The sequence below is a fragment of the Globicephala melas genome, chromosome 7, assembly GCF_963455315.2.
Source record: "Globicephala melas chromosome 7, mGloMel1.2, whole genome shotgun sequence".
Taxonomy (NCBI): Eukaryota; Metazoa; Chordata; class Mammalia; order Artiodactyla; family Delphinidae; genus Globicephala; species Globicephala melas.
This window is the reverse complement of record NC_083320.1, coordinates 26,045,190-26,062,360: the sequence shown is the minus strand read 5'-3', so window position 1 is coordinate 26,062,360 and position 17,171 is coordinate 26,045,190. Positions and strand designations below refer to the sequence as shown.

The 17,171-nt window shown below is 39.8% G+C and overlaps 1 pseudogene; it reads left to right on the top strand.

Moving 5' to 3' along the window:
• Positions 1 to 2,590: 2,590 nt before the first annotated feature.
• LOC115853402 (synaptotagmin-like protein 3 pseudogene) lies at positions 2,591 to 7,803 on the top strand (annotated as a pseudogene).
• Positions 7,804 to 17,171: the final 9,368 nt, after the last annotated feature.

Here is a 17,171-nt window from a genome sequence, read left to right as displayed (position 1 = left end):
GCCTTTAAAGAGGTGGTTAAATTAAAACAAGGCATTTGGCATAGGTTCTAATCCAATCTGACTGATATTCTTATAAGAAGAGGAAATTTGGAGAAACAGAGTGGTACCAGAGATGTGAGGACATAGCAAGAAAGTGGCCATCTGCAAGCCAGGGAGAGAGGCCTTAGGAGAAACCAGATCTGCTGACACCTTGATCTTGGACTTCTAGCCTCCAGAACTGGGAGAAAATAAAGTTCTGTTGTTTAAGCCACCTAGTCTGTGGTATTTTTTTATGTGATCCAATCAACCTAATACAGATACTTCATTTCATTTATTGCTGAATATCCATTTTATGGGCATACCACAGCTTGTTTATTCATTGGCCTATAGAAAGACATCTTGGTTGCTTCGAGTCTTTAGTGATTATAAACATTTGGTGCTATAAACATTCACATGCAGGTTTTTCTGTGGATATAGAATTTTAAATCAGTTGTGTTTCCTCTGCTTCATCTCTGATAGTTTTCCTTGTTCTTAAATCTGCTTTGTTTGAAATTAATATACTGCTTCCGCTTCTTAAACAGTTAGTATTATCATGAGCTATCTTTATTTTTAACTTAAGTCTTTATATTTAAAGTGGGTTTCTTGCAGACAACATATATTTCAGTTTTGTTTTTATAGCCATTCTGAAAATCTCTGTCATTTCATTGGTATATTTAGATCATTTATATTTAAAATGATTACTTTACTAGCTTTGTCTTTTAACCTTTATACTTGCTTTATAAGTGATTGATCTACTACCTTTACTATATATTTGCCTTTCCAGTGAGGCTTTTTCTTTCTTATGTTTTCTTATTATTAATTATTGCCTTCTCTTTTTAGCTTAGAGAAATCCTTTAAACTTTTCTTGTAAGGATGGTTTATTGGTGATGAACTCTTTTAGCTTTTGCTTATCTGGAAACCTCATAATCTCTTTCAATTCTGAATGACAACATTGCTGGGTAGAGAATTCTTCATTGGAAATTTTTTCCTTTCAGCACTTTGGAAATATATATCATGTTACACTTTCTGATCTGTAAAGTTTCTGCTGAAAAATCTGGTGATTGTCTTATGGGGTTTCCCTTGTACATAATAGTTGGTTTTTCTTTTTTTTTTTTTTTTGCTGCTTTTATAATTCTCTCTTTACCCCTAACTTTTACCATTTTAATTATAATGTGTCTTGTTGTATTTCTCTTTAGGTTCATCTTTTGGAACTCTCTGGGCTTTCTGAGCCTGGATGTCTGTTTCCGTCTCCAGATTAGGGAAGTTTTCAGCCATTATTTCCTCAAATAATTTTTCTGTCCCTTTCTCTCTCTCTTGTCCTTCTGGGAAGCTAATAATATGAATGTTATTCTGCTTGATATTGTCCCAGAGTTCCCGTACAGTACCTTCACTTTTTAAAATTCTTTTTACATTTTGTGGCTCTGTCTGGGTAATTTTCATTGCTCTTGTAAGGTCGGATCTTAACAAACGGCACTGCGAAACAGAGGAAAGCTTCAAGTGAGCTTTATTAGGGAGCACTCCCGGGCGAGGTTCACTGGTCCGAGAGAAAGGGGCCAGAGAAGTCGCGTCCAGTACTGGATGAGGGGGATTTTTATTGGGGTAAAAGCAGAAGGCGGCTTGCAAGGGGAGGGGGTGGTTTGCTATACAGGGTAATTCCTTATTTGGTGAGGATACAGCAGGGCCAGGTGTTGGTTGGTCTGTTGTGAGGCATAAGCCCATTTTCCCTTCCCGTCAGCCCCATTGTTTTCTGGGCAGGAAGTTAGAGTTTCTTGTTGATTCCCAGAACAGGTGAGGTTGTTATGTCCCAATGCCTCTCCTACCTCATACTGGTCGATGTTTTCTCTTACCCCCCGGGCCTCCTTTCACCCGGGCCTACGGACCTTACAGCTCTGTCTTCTAGCTTGCTGATTTGTTCTTTTACTTCATTCAGTCTGCTGTTGAATTCCTAAAGTGTATTTTTCACTTCAGTTATAACTTCTGTTCTATATTTTATTATATTTTCTATCTCTATGTTGAAGCTCACTGTGTTCACCCATTCTTCACCTGAGTTCAGTGAGCAACTTTATGACCATTACTTTGAACTCTTTATCAAGTAGGTTGCTTATCTCCATTTCATTAAGATCTTTTTCTGGGGAGTTGTCTTGTTCTTTAGTTTAGTTTGGGATTTGTCTGTCTCCTCATTTTTCCTAACTCTCTATTTATATGTATCAGGTGAAACAGGCTACCTCTCTCAGTCTTGAAGGAGTGTCCTTATGTAGGATATTATCTGTGGGGCCTGGAAGTGAAGTCTCTCTTGGCCACCAGAGTCAGGCACTAAAGAGGTGTCCCTTGTATGGGCTGTGCGTACCTGCCAGCTATAGCAGGGCTGCAGCTTCTGTGTAGGGTGGGTGAGGCACAGAGTGCTTGCCTGGCCTAGTTGTGGTGTGGCTGCTACATGGGGTGAATATGGGTTTGGGGCACTCACCCAGCTGGGTTGTGGCATGGGGTGGGCAGAGCACGTGCACTGGTGCTAGCAGGTTAGAGAGAGGGCACCAAAAATGGCACTTGCCAGTTCTGTCATGAGCTAGTTAGGATGAGATTACAAAAATGGCACCCACCAGTGCTTCCATCCCTGGCGAAAGTCCCAGCAGTTTCCTGCTTCTCCAGCAGCAGCTTTAAATCTGTAAGTAGACTTCCTTTTCTTATGTTCTAGGCATTTTCAAACTGTTGCTTTTGTGCTGGATATCAGTGCAAATGGAACAGTTCATGAGCCCTTTAAGAGAGGAGTCTCCATTCCCTACAATGCTATGGTTCTCCTGGACTTAATCCACATTGATTTTCAAAACTGGATATTTTGGGTGCTTGTCTTCTGGATTCAAGGGTCAGGGTGCCTGATGTGGGGCTCGATTCCTTCACTCCTTGAGGGAAAGCTTTATATTTTTGGTGTATCTCTTGATTGTAGGTCACTGCTCCTGGGGTATCGTCCAGGGTGAGACTGTATCTCTGTTTCTCCTACCTGTCTCCATGTGCCTCTTATCCTTTATTGTAGACACACTGTTCATCTACTTTTCAGGTCCTTTTCAGAGGAAAATCATTCCATATGTAGCTGTATATTTGTTGTGTCCATGGGAGCAGCTGAGTTCAAACCCAAAATATTTTATTTTATCTACATTTATCTCTTTTCTGAGTTCATGATCTAATGACCTGTATCATTTTACTTCCCAGAATGAACAGTAAGAAGTTAGTATATATTTCTATCTTTTTAGCCCCTTCTGTCTATGAAATGATTTCCATGGATTACATCACTTTTCTTAGGTTATCTAGTGTTTACCTCCTTTAAATAAACTTATACTACTTATATAATTTTCTGTTTCAGTAATATATTTTATATTCTGTATATGAAATTTGAGGGAATCAGTCTTACACACTTCTATCTCCTTCTTTTCCCAGTTATCATTTCCATCATTTCCAGTTCTAAAATTCTTCTCCCCAAACCTCTTCTCTATAACTCCTACTGTGTTTTAGCCAGCTTGTTTTCTTTTCATTACTTCTCTGATGGATTTGATTTTTTGTGATTCTTTTTACTTCTTTCCTGAGCTCTGAAAGATTATGTTTCATCTCACTCTGTTGTTTCACTATGTTTTTTTCTGAGTTTTTGTAATTCTTCTCTGAGCTCTTTGATTACTCTACTTGGCTATATTGAATTTATGGCAATATGCTTGGCCTACATTTTTATCTGCTTGGTGGCAATATTTTTTCATTTATTGTTTTTGGTCTGCCTTTTGCTTTTTCTGTTCCTTCTTAAAAAGTATTTTTAAATGATTTTGTCTGTGCTGTATCCTTTTAAAATTATTATAATTCACTTTTTAATCACATTTGAGTCAGCTATTTGCACTAAGCCTATGTGGGAATGTGTGTGGGCAATAGTATAAGTGGCAGAGATTAATTTGTATATGAGTTGTTTAGGCTTTATTTGCCCTCCTGTTCCCATATAATCAATTGTCTTTTCAGTTGCCCAAAATGACTGGAATTAAGACTCTCCTTAGACTCACCTGCAGAATATTTTCTGTAAAGATGGCATGCCTGTGTCATCTCATTCTGTAGTACCAAATCTAATCTTGGGAAAGTCCAGTTCCCAGTCCATTTGTTTTGTTCCTATTGCTCTAAATAATGTACATCAGTCAGTATCTCAGCAGGCTGGGTAGAGGAGAATGAACTATCAAAGGGAACTGAGATGGCCAGTCACAGCAAAGTAGAAGGAAACCCTGGAGGATCTGTCGTCACAGAACTCAAGGAAGAAAGTATTTTAAAAAGGAGAGAGAGGCCAATTATGTGAAATGCTCTTAGGAAGTCCTGTAAAATGAAGAATTAAAACTTTCTTTGAGTCACAAAGATTATTTGCATTATTAAAATGTGTTTTCATTGGTGGTATAATAGAAGCCATACTGAAATGGGTGAAGAGTCAATAGAGAGTAGAGATACTAAAGGCAGAGAGCTCTTTACAAGAGTTAGGGGAGAAAAGAGACAGAAGAATAGGTTAGGAGAATGTAGGATCCAGGGACACTTTATCTTTCTTAATTTTTAAGGGAATGATTAAAGCATGTTTAAATAGTAAAGGGTAGGGTCTAAGAGAGAGATAGCAGAGAGGCCAGGGAAGATAACCTCTAGCTGTGGAGTTATAAGAAGGTGGCAGGTAAGGCCCTTTTTAGGAGGAGGGATATTTCCTCCATTTTCAAAGTAGAAAAAGAGGTGAATCCAGGTGTCTATGTGAGTAGGTCTGTGTATTTGGTGATGAGAGCTGTGAAAACTTCCTTATCATGTTTCTAATTTATTAGCAAAATCAGAGAGAGTGTCATCCATTGAAATTCCAGAGGATAGGGAAGGATCAAAATTTAAGGAGAAAGCAGAAGACTTGAAATGATTATTGTGGAGAGTAGGAAAGCTAGTCAGGCAGTCCTAAGGGCCTTGCTGGGTTGGGAAACCATAAATGTGCCCCACTGTGTTATTTTTCTCCAGCAATTTGGAACCATCTAAAAAAGAAAGATTAAAGATAATGACCCTGGCATCTCAAGCCTGGCCGAAAGAGTTTCTGTGTTGTCTCTCTCCAACGTACTTTAATACTAGACCAAAGAGAAGCTAGTTTGACCTCTGTAGAACAAACTCCCTTTGTTGCTTAACTGAGGAAAATCATGTGGTAGATTCGCCATGTAAGGTATTTCTATTCTCTTAAATAAAAGCTCCCCTTGGAACAGTGATTGGTAAGGCCAACAGGTGGATTCCAAAGTAAGAAATCAAAATCCGCCTTTCATTGATTTTTCAGTCATTTGCCTCAATTCTCTACTTCAAGTTCAATTTGGAGTGCTTTTTACATACTAACATTGTGTCTAGCTGCATGATAGTCACGATAGATAAAGAAACATGAAGCATAGACTGTTCTTCAAGGAATTCATGATGTTCTGAGAGTTTACTTTTAAGAGACTATTATTTCTTAACATTCACATCAAAACTTTGAAAATGTGTTAACTCTTCAAATATTAAATTTACATGTATAAATCTAAAACTAAATTATTTCTAGAGCAATACATTTTAAAATATACTGTTTCTGTAACACATTTGACTTAGAACTTTCTGGCTTTGCTAGTATTCTGGTAACATTTCTCCTTTAAAAGAGTAACAAACTACATTTATAGAGTTGAAGACATTATTATATGGATATATTTTTTAAAATTAGAGACAGTTCAAATTTTCCCAAATTCTATTTTTTTAATCTATATCAGAATTTGAACTGCTTAATTTTCTCTTACTTCTCATACAATGCTGAGGAATGTCACAAGTGTTAAAAAGAATTTAAAATAATGTTCTCATGAGGTGATGGATTGTAAGCCACACTTGAGTGTGTTGAAGAGTGAGCAGGAAGTGGTGGAAGAAAAGATAGCAGACAATGATTTCCAGGGGGAAGAAAGTTAACTCCTTTATTGAATCTTAAGTACTGGTGTGCATGAAAAATTTTACTGTGTATATCTAAGCCCAAAATACAGAAAATGAAATGAAACCTGTCATTTTTAGATGCTTTAGGTCACCTATTCAGAATTACTCAAAAAGAGCGATGCTATAAATCTTTTTGTGCAAGAATTGCTTTTGTAAAAAGCACGTGTGGGTAGCTTTCATTTAAGACTAAAATATTTTGACAGAACAAAACTTCAACTAGAACCACTGTGAGTGATTTAAATACATACACTGAGATATAAAATGGCACTAATCACATACTTCAGCTGTCAAAATCCCTGGCAGAGTAGATTAGTGAAAAAAAGAAGTTATAAAAGAGCAAGAGAAAAAAATCTAAAAGGGAAAAATAGATGGTTATAAATGCAGCAGATTTCCTCTGAACATTCCAATGTTTTCACTAAACAAGTCAAGAAAGGATAATTTAAAATCTCTACAAGAGGATTTAGAAAGTCAAAATAGATGTGAAAAAGATCATACACGTGACAGCTAAAAGAGTGGGGAGAAATCCCTAATAATTTTTATCTAAGGTCTTTTAATCTCGTTGAATTTGAATGAGATTCTAACTTGGAGATGTTAAGAAATCTAAGATCAGACTGGATTCTCCTATTGATATTCAGCTGGAAGTGTAAGTCATACATAATTTAAATAAAGAATAATAAATCCATTTGAAAGGGCTAGATCAAACTCATAGAGATATGTATTATTCTCCCAGAACTTTACAGACTCCAAAGGCAAGAGGAAGACCCCAGAAGTCATGCAGTTCATTTTCCTGTTCTAAGAGAGCTCCAGAAAGACAACTTTGTTTCTTCTAACTAAATTTGCAGAGAGGCAGTTGGTATACTGCTCGTCCAAATTCCCCCATTAAATTTTGGTTCAATGATTTATTCTCCATTGTCTTCAACATCTTATTTATTCAACAATTAGCAAAAACCTAGCATACGCATCAAGGCCTGTAAGAACCTTGCCTATGGGGAGGAAAAGAAGAAAAAGTGCAATCCTTATGTAAAGACCTATCTGCTGCCTGACAGATTCTCCCAGGGAAAACGCAAGACTGGAGTCTAAAAGAACACGGTGGAGCCGACCTTTCAGGAGACCTTGAAGTACCAGGTGGAGCCTACCCAGCTGGCGACCCGGCAGCTGCGGGTGTCTGTGTGGCACCTGGGCACGCTCGCCCGGAGGATGTTTCTTGGAGAAGTGATCATCCCTCTGGCCACGTGGGACTTTGATGACCGCACGACCCAGTCTGCCCATTGGTATCCGCTCCAGGCCAAGGCAGAGAAAGACGAAGACAGTGTTCCCACGAATAACAGAGAACTTGTAGTCCGGGCCAAACTGGTCCTCCCTGCAGGGCCCAGAAAGCTCCAGGAGGCTCAAGAAGGGACGGGAGATCAGCCATCACATAACGGTCAGCTCTGTTTGGTAGTGCTGGGAGCCAAGAATTTACCTGTGCCCTCAGATGGTACCTTAAACTCATTTGTTAAGGGCTGTCTCACTCTGCCAGACCAGCAGAGGTTGAGACTGAAGTCCCCCGTCCTGAAGAAGCAAGCCTGTCCCCAGTGGAAGCACTCCTTCGTTTTCAAAGGGGTCACCCCTTCTCAGCTGAGGCAATCCACCCTAGAATTAACCGTTTGGGACCAGGCCAACTTCGGTGTGAACGACCGCTTGCTGGGAGGCTCCAGGCTTGGTTCCAAGGAAGAGCCAGCGGGCGGCGCGGACTCGTGCTCACAATCAAAACTCCAATGGCAGAAAGTGCTTTCCAGCCCCAACCTGTGGACAGACATGACCCTCACCCTGCACTGACCGGAGACTCCGGGCGCAGTGGGTTTTCAGGTGCCGGGGCCTGATGGTCGGCTGCGGGGCTGGGCGTGCGGGCACGGGGGTGGAGGGTGGCGAAGGGCCCTGGGGGGTGTGAGCTCTCCCCATCTACAGCCGTCCTGCTGCTGAGATGCTCTTCCACATTCCTCTATGAGTATTTAGACGGAACCATTATCGATGCTACGTTAGTTAGGTCTCAGGTTGGTTATCTGTGCTTTGAGAGATGTGGAAAATGACCCGATTTCAATGAATGTTCAACAGTTAGAAAAAAAAAAAGTCAGATACTGTAGTAATCCCTGAAGTAACAAAGGTAAATAAGAGGAGCTCTTTCCTTGGGAAACTGACTGCTAAGTGGAATGAACTGGGTGCCCTGGAGGTATGGGGAAGGGACTATAAACCAGATGGAGGGGCCTAAGCAGTGTATTTGAACTTAGTCTTGAAGGTGCAGTATAAATTAGCTAGGAGAAAGAGTGAAAGCGGAACAGTTCTGGAAGAGAAAAGAACACATGCAAAGATAAGAGGGTGTGAAGAGTGTGATGGCTTCCAGAAGCTCCATATACAGTGGGTAAAGGCTACTGCAGGTAGGAGGTGAGCCTAGAGTAACACTTTCCAAAATATCTTTTGAGGAATATTAATGCTGCTAGAAGCACTGAAAAAAATTCTTTCCAGACTTAGTAGATAGAATCTGATAGGAGTTCCCAATAGAAATTGTGGGTTCCAGAGGCTGTAGGAAGGTTTGGTTGGGAGGGCAGGCAAGGTAGGGAGTACTGGAGGCAGACAGCTTGGAGCAGTATTGGGATAAAAGTCCAGGAAAGGAAGAAAAGACACAGAGGAGCTTACATCTGGAGGAGTGGCTCAGGAACACGAGGCTGAGGGTGACGTCCGGAGCTTTAGTTTCTATCACTACTAGATGGAGGCATCACGGAGATATTATCCAAGAGTATATGATGCTTCAAGTCTGTGCTCCAGTCAGGCTTTGTCCACTGAGACTTTCTTGCAAAATATTCTATGTTTTGTCTCCTCAAGTGATGTGGTTACCTACCCACATGCCTGGCTTCCTTTATACCTTCTTTCTGAATTGGATGTCTATAGGTAGGTCACAAACTATAGAAAGTTTCCTCAAGGACAGGTTGGAGTTTCAAGGACTCTTGTTTAGCTCTGTCAGCTCTTTACTCTCCTAATTTCTCTAGCACACCCTGTTCATAATCCAGTTCTTTATTCTCCTGCCAGCCCCTTGAGAATCGTGTCATTCTCAGGCTCACTTCAATTCAGGATGAGCGATGACAACTTTGCTTTCCCTTTTGACAACTCTTTGAAACTACAGTTTCATGCTGTGGTCGTATCCTTGATGGCATCTAGATATAGTCTTTTAGGTTGAATGCTCTGGTAGGATGACCAGTTTGTCCTTGTTTGTCTGTGGCTGAGGGGTTTCTGGGATGCAGGACTTTCTTTGCTAAAACTGGGAAAATCCTGGACAAATGAGGAGAGTTGGTCAGGCTAAGTCACTCTGTCTGTCTTACTCACCACTATCTCCCAGCGTAGTACCTGCCACATGATAGACCTTAAGTATTTCAAATAGATACTAGCTTAATTAATCGAACATTTAGATTTACCAGGTATTTGTATGCATTATATCATTTTATCTTTTTTAAAATAGATCTTTATTGGCGTATAATTGCTTCACAATACTGTGCTATAATTGCTACACAATACTGGTATAATACAATACCAATGTGAATCAGCCATATGCATACATATATCCCCATATCCCCTCCCTCTTGCGTCTCCCTCCCACCCTCCCCAGCCCACCCCTCTAGGTGGTCACAAAGCACCAAGCTGATCTCCCTGTGCTATGCTGCTGCTTCCCACTAGCTAACTATTTTACATTCGGTAGTGTATATATGTTGATGCTATCATAAACAAGACAAAAAGACAACCCTCAGAATGGGAGAAAATATTTGCAAATGAAACAACAGACAAAGGATTAATCTCCAAAATATCATTTTATCTTGATGGAGGAGAATTCTCTATTTATTTTACATATGAGAAACTTGAAACTCAGGAGGTTATCATCTGCCCAAGGCAACAGAGTTAGTAGGTGGCAGAGTTATGTTTTGAACCCATATCTGTGTGATTTTTAAACTTGTGTTATTTCCAGAATGCAGAGGCGCCTGTGTAACAGCCCACCATCCACCTGCTTAAGGCTTTGCGTTAGTGCTGAGCTTTGGGAGCTGTCAGAAACAGGCTCCCAGGGAATGAGAAATGTTAATGGAGTGCAGCACTTTGTAAATTCCCAATAATAGCTACTACCCTTTTCTCTCCAGGTCCCTTTTCCCCAGGGCAGCTTGTTATCTACAAGAAACATGAATTCGTGAGAAAGAGAAAATTCCAAACTATCAGCATGAGTTAGAAGCCAGACATTTGTAGTTACCTTTATCTTTGTGCACATATCATTAAACGAATTGCTTTAATAATCCTAAGCCTTCATGTACTCTTTGAATAAACAGCTTTTATAACTGAAGTCAAGATGCTATAAGGATAAAAGGAAATATTTCTCCTCTGTGTTTACTTACAGGTATCTTCACCATGGAATTTGCGCCTTATGTATTTTCTACTGACCATCTCATGACAATAGTTGGCATATGATACCTTCTATTCTGGAACACAGTAACTCGCCAATCACTCTAATTTCTCTTTGTAGTTTAGATTTATAATGCACTGTTGAACGTTCTTAATAGAATATTATTGTCAGATTATTTATTATGGCAGCTATTATTTTAGTATAAAAAACAAATGTACTCATAATTGTAAATGGTATTGTGATTAATGAATGCGTCATTCTTGCACCGCAGTAACATATTTGCTCTTTGTTAATCAAATTTAAAAGGAAATGGAAGAAGGAGTTATGATATGACACCTACTAAAGATGAAACTGATAATGGAGCTCCAGGTCAGTGCTTCTCTTTCCTGTATACGAGCAGTTTCCTTGATATGAATTATTTGTGTAGTCGGGGATCACAGTGAACTGAAATGTACACAGGGTCACACATTCATCATTAATTAAATAATCCAGTGTGAAAAGTTCCCTTTTTTAAAAATGAGCAATGAAAATGAAAATAACTGAGCCATGAACACACAGTCAATGGTTTCCCTAATATGTATGTTTTAAAACTCTTCCAAATTGTCAGTTTTGCTTCCCCAGGGTGTGAAGTGTAGGCAACTCTGCAATTTGTAGATTAGTTGGTTTAGCAGACTAAATTTTTTTAAAAATGTGTCTATACCATAGCTAGAATATTCACTAATAAAAATGAGAGCCTAATGTGGAAAGTAATAATTGATTATCAAAATGCTTTAAGCAATATTTCCATGAGTAATTTAAAGGCCAATAATTTGTAATGTCAAGTCGAAACAAAAATACCTTTGTTGCTAGAAATTGGGCTGTTTCACAGTTTTCATTTTTGAAGGAAGTGAAAATATTCTTATTTATACCACCAAGTACAAGAAGCTTTGGGCAACTAGTGTGAACACTATGAGTAATAAACCTGGTGTATGATAATCTGAAGACCAATATGGTGGTCATTGCTTTAAAGAGATTCAAACCACTCATTTGGCGTACTTATTATGTCTTATTCTCTCTCTGTCTCACTATACCTCTTTTACTTAAAAATTTCTTTTATTTCTTTAGTTCTGTTGGGGCTCAAGGCAGGCCACCCACAAATATGCCACAGTGGCATAGTGAGTATTTTGAATTAAAGTTACTTAAGAAACGGCCAATGCAAGAGGGACACTCTGACACTTCTTTCTATCTCCCTGAAAGCAGGAAATAAATCTCTCATGTGAAAGGAGGTAGAAGGACACCTTTAATGCCAGAGATAGGGAATTCAGGCCCAGAAGACTGTATAAACAAATCTTATTACTTTAATTTACCACCCAAGCCCAAATTCTGTTTAGATTCTTCACTAATTGAGCATCCAAATCCTAAATTTCTTTGTCCTGTCAATTTCTCTTATGTTTATTGTTTTTTTTATCTAAAAAGTACAAAAGCTGCCTGCTTTGGACACTTCTTAGGTCTCATTCCTTTGAGACCTCCCTGTGAATTAAAATTTGTTTCTTTTTCTCCTGTTAATCTATTTTGTATCAGTTTTATTATTAGTCCAGCCACAAGAACTCAAGACAGGTAGAGGCAGGAATTTCCCCCTCCCCAGTAGTTCCTAATTTTCCATCTAATATTTAAGTAACTTGAGTGACAAAAGAAATTTTATCTGACGTCATATTTCTCATAAAGTCCAGCATAATAACTCACATCTTTTTGTCACTTATAAATTTGTATTGATTGCTTGATCTATAATTTTGGAATAACTGTGTTAAGAACATAGAAAGATTGCTATCGAGACAAGCAAAATAAATTGATGTGACATATCTCAAAGTTAAGGGATTAATCAATTATACTTCAAATTTGATAGAAGGAATAATATCCCACTAATTACCAGAATTTAATGATCCATCCTTGCCATCAATTTATTGCTGCTGCCATGAGCTAGGACAGGGCCTGATTGTGGAATTGGATGTGGTTGGCTAAACACAGGCTTCTTACTGATGCCCAGTGAGGTTCAGCATTTTGCCATATTTGACAAGCATTATTTCTATTTAAAAGTCTTGTTTAAGTTGTTTTCACAATATTATGATCATTTCAGGAACCTCAGTGCTTTAGAAGAGTTTCTATAACTTTGTTTTTCGATGGGGCCTACCTTAGGTTATTTTCAAAATGTAAACAGATAAATATCAATTAAGTGACATCTGGCACCAGTTTGGGAGTCAGATGACGAATGACTGCTGGGAGGGAGGAGTTAAAAAGAGTAAACCAAGAAAGGACCGTACTGCTCCCTGTGAAAGTGGGCTTTCTGAATGACCATAATCACGTGAAAGGTATAAGGAAAGTGTAGAAGTTTCTCTTTTCTTCTATGTGCAGGAAAGAATATAGACGTTCTGCATGCAAGCAATTTACAAAAGTAAACCAATTTTTTTCCCTAACTAATGTGGACACTGTGTCTGTGGCTGTGACAGAAGTTAAGAGACCCCTGCACATTCAAACGCTGAAGATGGTTGAGCGTAAACTTCTGGAGAGGTTTTTAAGCACAAGTTGTGTAATGTGTGTTAAAAAAAAGAAATGTCTGAGGTCTTTTTAAATTTTTTCCCTTTAAAGTAATTACTAAGAAATACATCCTAGGTCTTTATTTGGGAAAGAAATCTTTCTCTAAAGGAATTATGTTTCATTGCCTAATATCCCTTATATTTACTTGCTTTAATAAAGAGTTATGTTTCAGTACCAAAAGATATATTCCAATCTCTTTTCTTAAATATAAATGGCCAAACTGCCTTTTTAAAAAGCACAGATATGGTATGGTGAGAAAAAATTGTGGGTCCAATGTCTTTGAGTGGTAAATAGCCTAATTTTAAAAGTTGACTCTCCTAAACTAAAAGCACGGCATAGAAGCATGTTGTACTTCTGAATAGAATTACTAATAATGAATTAGGCCAACCATTGATTTGGGAACAGAAGGGACAATACGGATTTTATTTACTAAGCCTCAGAATCTTTAGAGGCAAACCTCACATCACTGAGCAATGCTGAACCTATCAATTCCTGGCCATGTGTTCACCTAGCAACACATACTTTATTACTGAAAAAAATCTGCAAAGAGGTTAATTAAAAAATTTTCTCTCTCTCCACCACACAACTAAAGGAATACTCTAAAACTTCTCTGGCAAAAGCACAAAGTTTTAGGTAAAATTCTAATAGTGTAAATATTAATATTAAGTTCATTAAGGAAGGTGACTGGTTGCATTGCCAGTTCTTAAAAAACAGCTGAAATATAATTTACCTACCATACAATTCACCCATTTAAAGTGTACAATTCAATTATATTTAGTAAATTATATTTAGTAAGTTCACAGAGTTGTGCAACCATTACCACAATCAATATGAGAAAATTTTAATGACCCCAAAAAGAAACCCCATAACATTTAGCAGTCCCTTTCCATTTCTTTCCAACAGCCTCAGCTGTAGGCAGCCACTCACCTTCTCTGTCTATGGACAAACTGTGGTCTTTCGTGAGTAGCTTTTTTCATTAGCATAATGTTTTCAAGGTTCATTCATGTTATAGCATGTATCAGCATTTCATTGCTTTCTTATTGCCAAATAATATTCCATTATATGAATATATGGATCACATTTTATTTATAAATTTACCAGTGATGGACATTTGGGTTGTGTCTACTTTTTTGGTTATTATGACTAATGCTATGAACATTTGTGTATGTGTTTTTGAGTGGAGGTATGTTCTGTTGGGCTATACTCCACAGGCCTGCAAGCCTGGTAGTTGCCCAGTCCTGAGATTGAAAAAAGATCCCGGAGGCATGGACAGAGACATCAACAGTTTATTGGACAGGGGATTTTATATGTATGAACCAAAGGTCCTGGAATGACACCCTGCCGTGGATGGCAGAGGGCAGCAGAACATGACAGCAATCTCCACTACTTGGGGGAGAAGGAGGCTACCATTTACAGGGGGAATTGATGTCAGGGTGGCTCATCAGTTACCAAGGAAACCAGCAGCTGGGGCAGGGGGCAAGCACATGGGCAGTTACTAATTAAGCTCTATATAAGAGGATTGGATCGTCCTGTGAGTGAAACAGGGCCTGGTCAAGCAGAGGATGTACAGAGAGCCAGAGAACAGCCATCCTGAATGGCCTAACCGTACATGTGGCAACTAAGGAATGTCGCTCACTACCCAGTTCTACAAGAATTAAGTCACTAGCCACTGCAGGCGTTGACCTACAACACACCCTGAAAGGAATTTAGTGGGAGATCAGAAATAAGGCACTCTGCTCTGGGAAAACTGTCACAACAGAACCTCAGATAGTTAGATATTTTCAGGAGAAAATGTAATGAACTTGGATTCTTGCATCTTCCCATACTTAGAAAAGCACTAAAACCATTAACTGATATCTGTTCCTTGGCACTTCAGCTGAGATGTGTGCTTGATTTCACATACCCCCTTGGCCAAAATCACATATACACTGGCCTCTCCCCACCACTCCCCTCTTTAGAGCAGTTTCTCAGAACGATCAGAGAGGCTGTCTCCTGGGCTACAGTCCTCAGGAAGTCACCAAATAAAACTGAAACTCATGGCTCTCACATTGTATGCTTTTATTTCAGTTGACATATGCTTTCTTTTGTGGGGGAGGAGTATATAACTAGGAGTGGAGTTGCTAGATCATATGGTAGCTGCATGTTTAATCTTTTGAGGAACCATCAGACTGTTTTCCAAAGTGACTACACCATATTGCATTTCCATCAGCCTTCTATGTGGGTTCCAACTCTGGATACTGATATGTCCCTCCAGGACTTGCTGTGGGTGTTGATGTTTGTTTATTTGTATTTTTAGTTGCTTGGCTGCATATTTCAGTGAAATCTGTTTCCTCACAGCATGCTGCCTCAGAGGATGCAGCCTCCGGCCACACACAGTTACCCTGGGATGACAATGGCTTTAGCTGATCTCTCTCTGTTTTTCTGATCTTTGTTAAACTGTCTGCCTCTGATGGTATCACATCTAGCTGCCAGCCTCCTCTAATTGCTGGTTGATTGTTCTACTGTTTTCAGCAATGTCCTGGGGTGTAAACCGCTCCACAGACCAGTCCAATTAAAGTCCATTCTCTGCAGGGGTAGTTTTTGAAGCTTGCCTTTCAGGTTTGTTCTGACCCCAGAAGGGATCCTCCTAGTTGTCTCTTTCCCTGGTGCTCTTTGTTAAACTCTACCTGGTCTATGGTTTAGCTTGTTGCTTTCATGGCGCTCTGGGCCTCCTTTTAATTGCTTACCACAAAAACCTCAGCACCACTGCTCCAGAGCTGGTGGCAAGGACAGTAACCCACTTCTCAAGAGATGATATTCCTTCTTTACAAGTGGGCCGCTGTGTGGGGCATTAGCTTCTGGTCTTGGCTAGCGTCTTCAGGTGTAGAAACTGTGCCCTATCTACAAGCGAGTAGAAGCAAGCCAATCGGGAACCAGTATTCTTGATCTGATGCACCTGGAAGACGGCTTCCGCCATTGAGTGAGAGCTGGGTGGAAGAAGGGCGCGCAAGACCACTCAGTGACTCTTGCTTGGAGTATGGCTTCTGCAACACGGAGCTGGAGCATGAGACATACTGGCACCCTGCCCTGCCACGGGAGATAGCATGACCCTGGCGGAAGAGATTCCTGTGTTCTCGGCTGAACCTGCCGTAGTGGAGCTACGGTCGTGGTGAGCTGCGGGAAGGGAAGGTAAAGGCTCAAAATGCCGCAGACTCTCTCTTTCCTTACCAAGACTGCATAGATTTTCTTAAGGGTTTCTCCATTTGCTGTATGTCTTTAGGGCAATATCCAGAGACCTAAAGTTTTTTTCTTTCACTAATTTTCACCAGTTATGGCTGTTTCACCAGAGATAGGGTCAACAGAGCTCCTCATGTGCCGTTCCCGAAACGTCTCTATCCATGCTCTCTTGAGAAGAATGTGCAATCCGTATAAATCTCAATTTGGTTAAGATAAAAAGAAAATTCTAAAAACTGCAAAAGAACAAGGGGAATCACCTACAAAAGGCCCCAAATCAGTTTTAAGTCACACTTTTTACAACAGAAAACTGGTTGCAAGGAGATCATGGAATATTATTGCAGTACTGAAGGAAAAGAAAACAAATAAACCAGCTACTTTTTCTCTCACAGTGTCTGTAGGGCAGGAGTACAGGCTCAGCTTAGCTGGAGTTTCTGCTCAGGGTCTCAGTCTATCTCGGTTCTAACCAAGCTGTAGGCTCATCAGGGCTTTGGCTGAGGGAAGTTCTGCTTCTCAGCTCCCTCGGGTTGTTGACAATGCATCTCCTTGCAGCTGTGGAACTGAGGTCTCCGTTGTATTGCTCACTGTTATCTCGGGGGGCGGCTGCTCTCAGCTAGTAGAGGCCCCCCAGTTCCTTACTATGTGAGCTTCCTCACGGGCCGTCTCACAACATGGCAGCCTTACTTCAAGGCCAGCAGGAGAAGTTCTCTCTCCAAACTTCTAAGCCAGAGTCTTATATAACATATTCATAGGAGTGACATTGCATCACCTTTGCTATATAAAGCAACTTCATCAAAGGCTTGACATCTTATCACTTTTGCCATAATATATCATTTAGAAGCACTAGAAGGTTCCATCTGCACTCAAGAGCAGGCAATTATACGAGGGCATGACTCATTGGGATCACCTCAGAAGGTGACCTCCAAATTTCTATACTAGCAACATTTCAAAAGAATATTTAATACATGCCAGCATACAAGGTTTTATT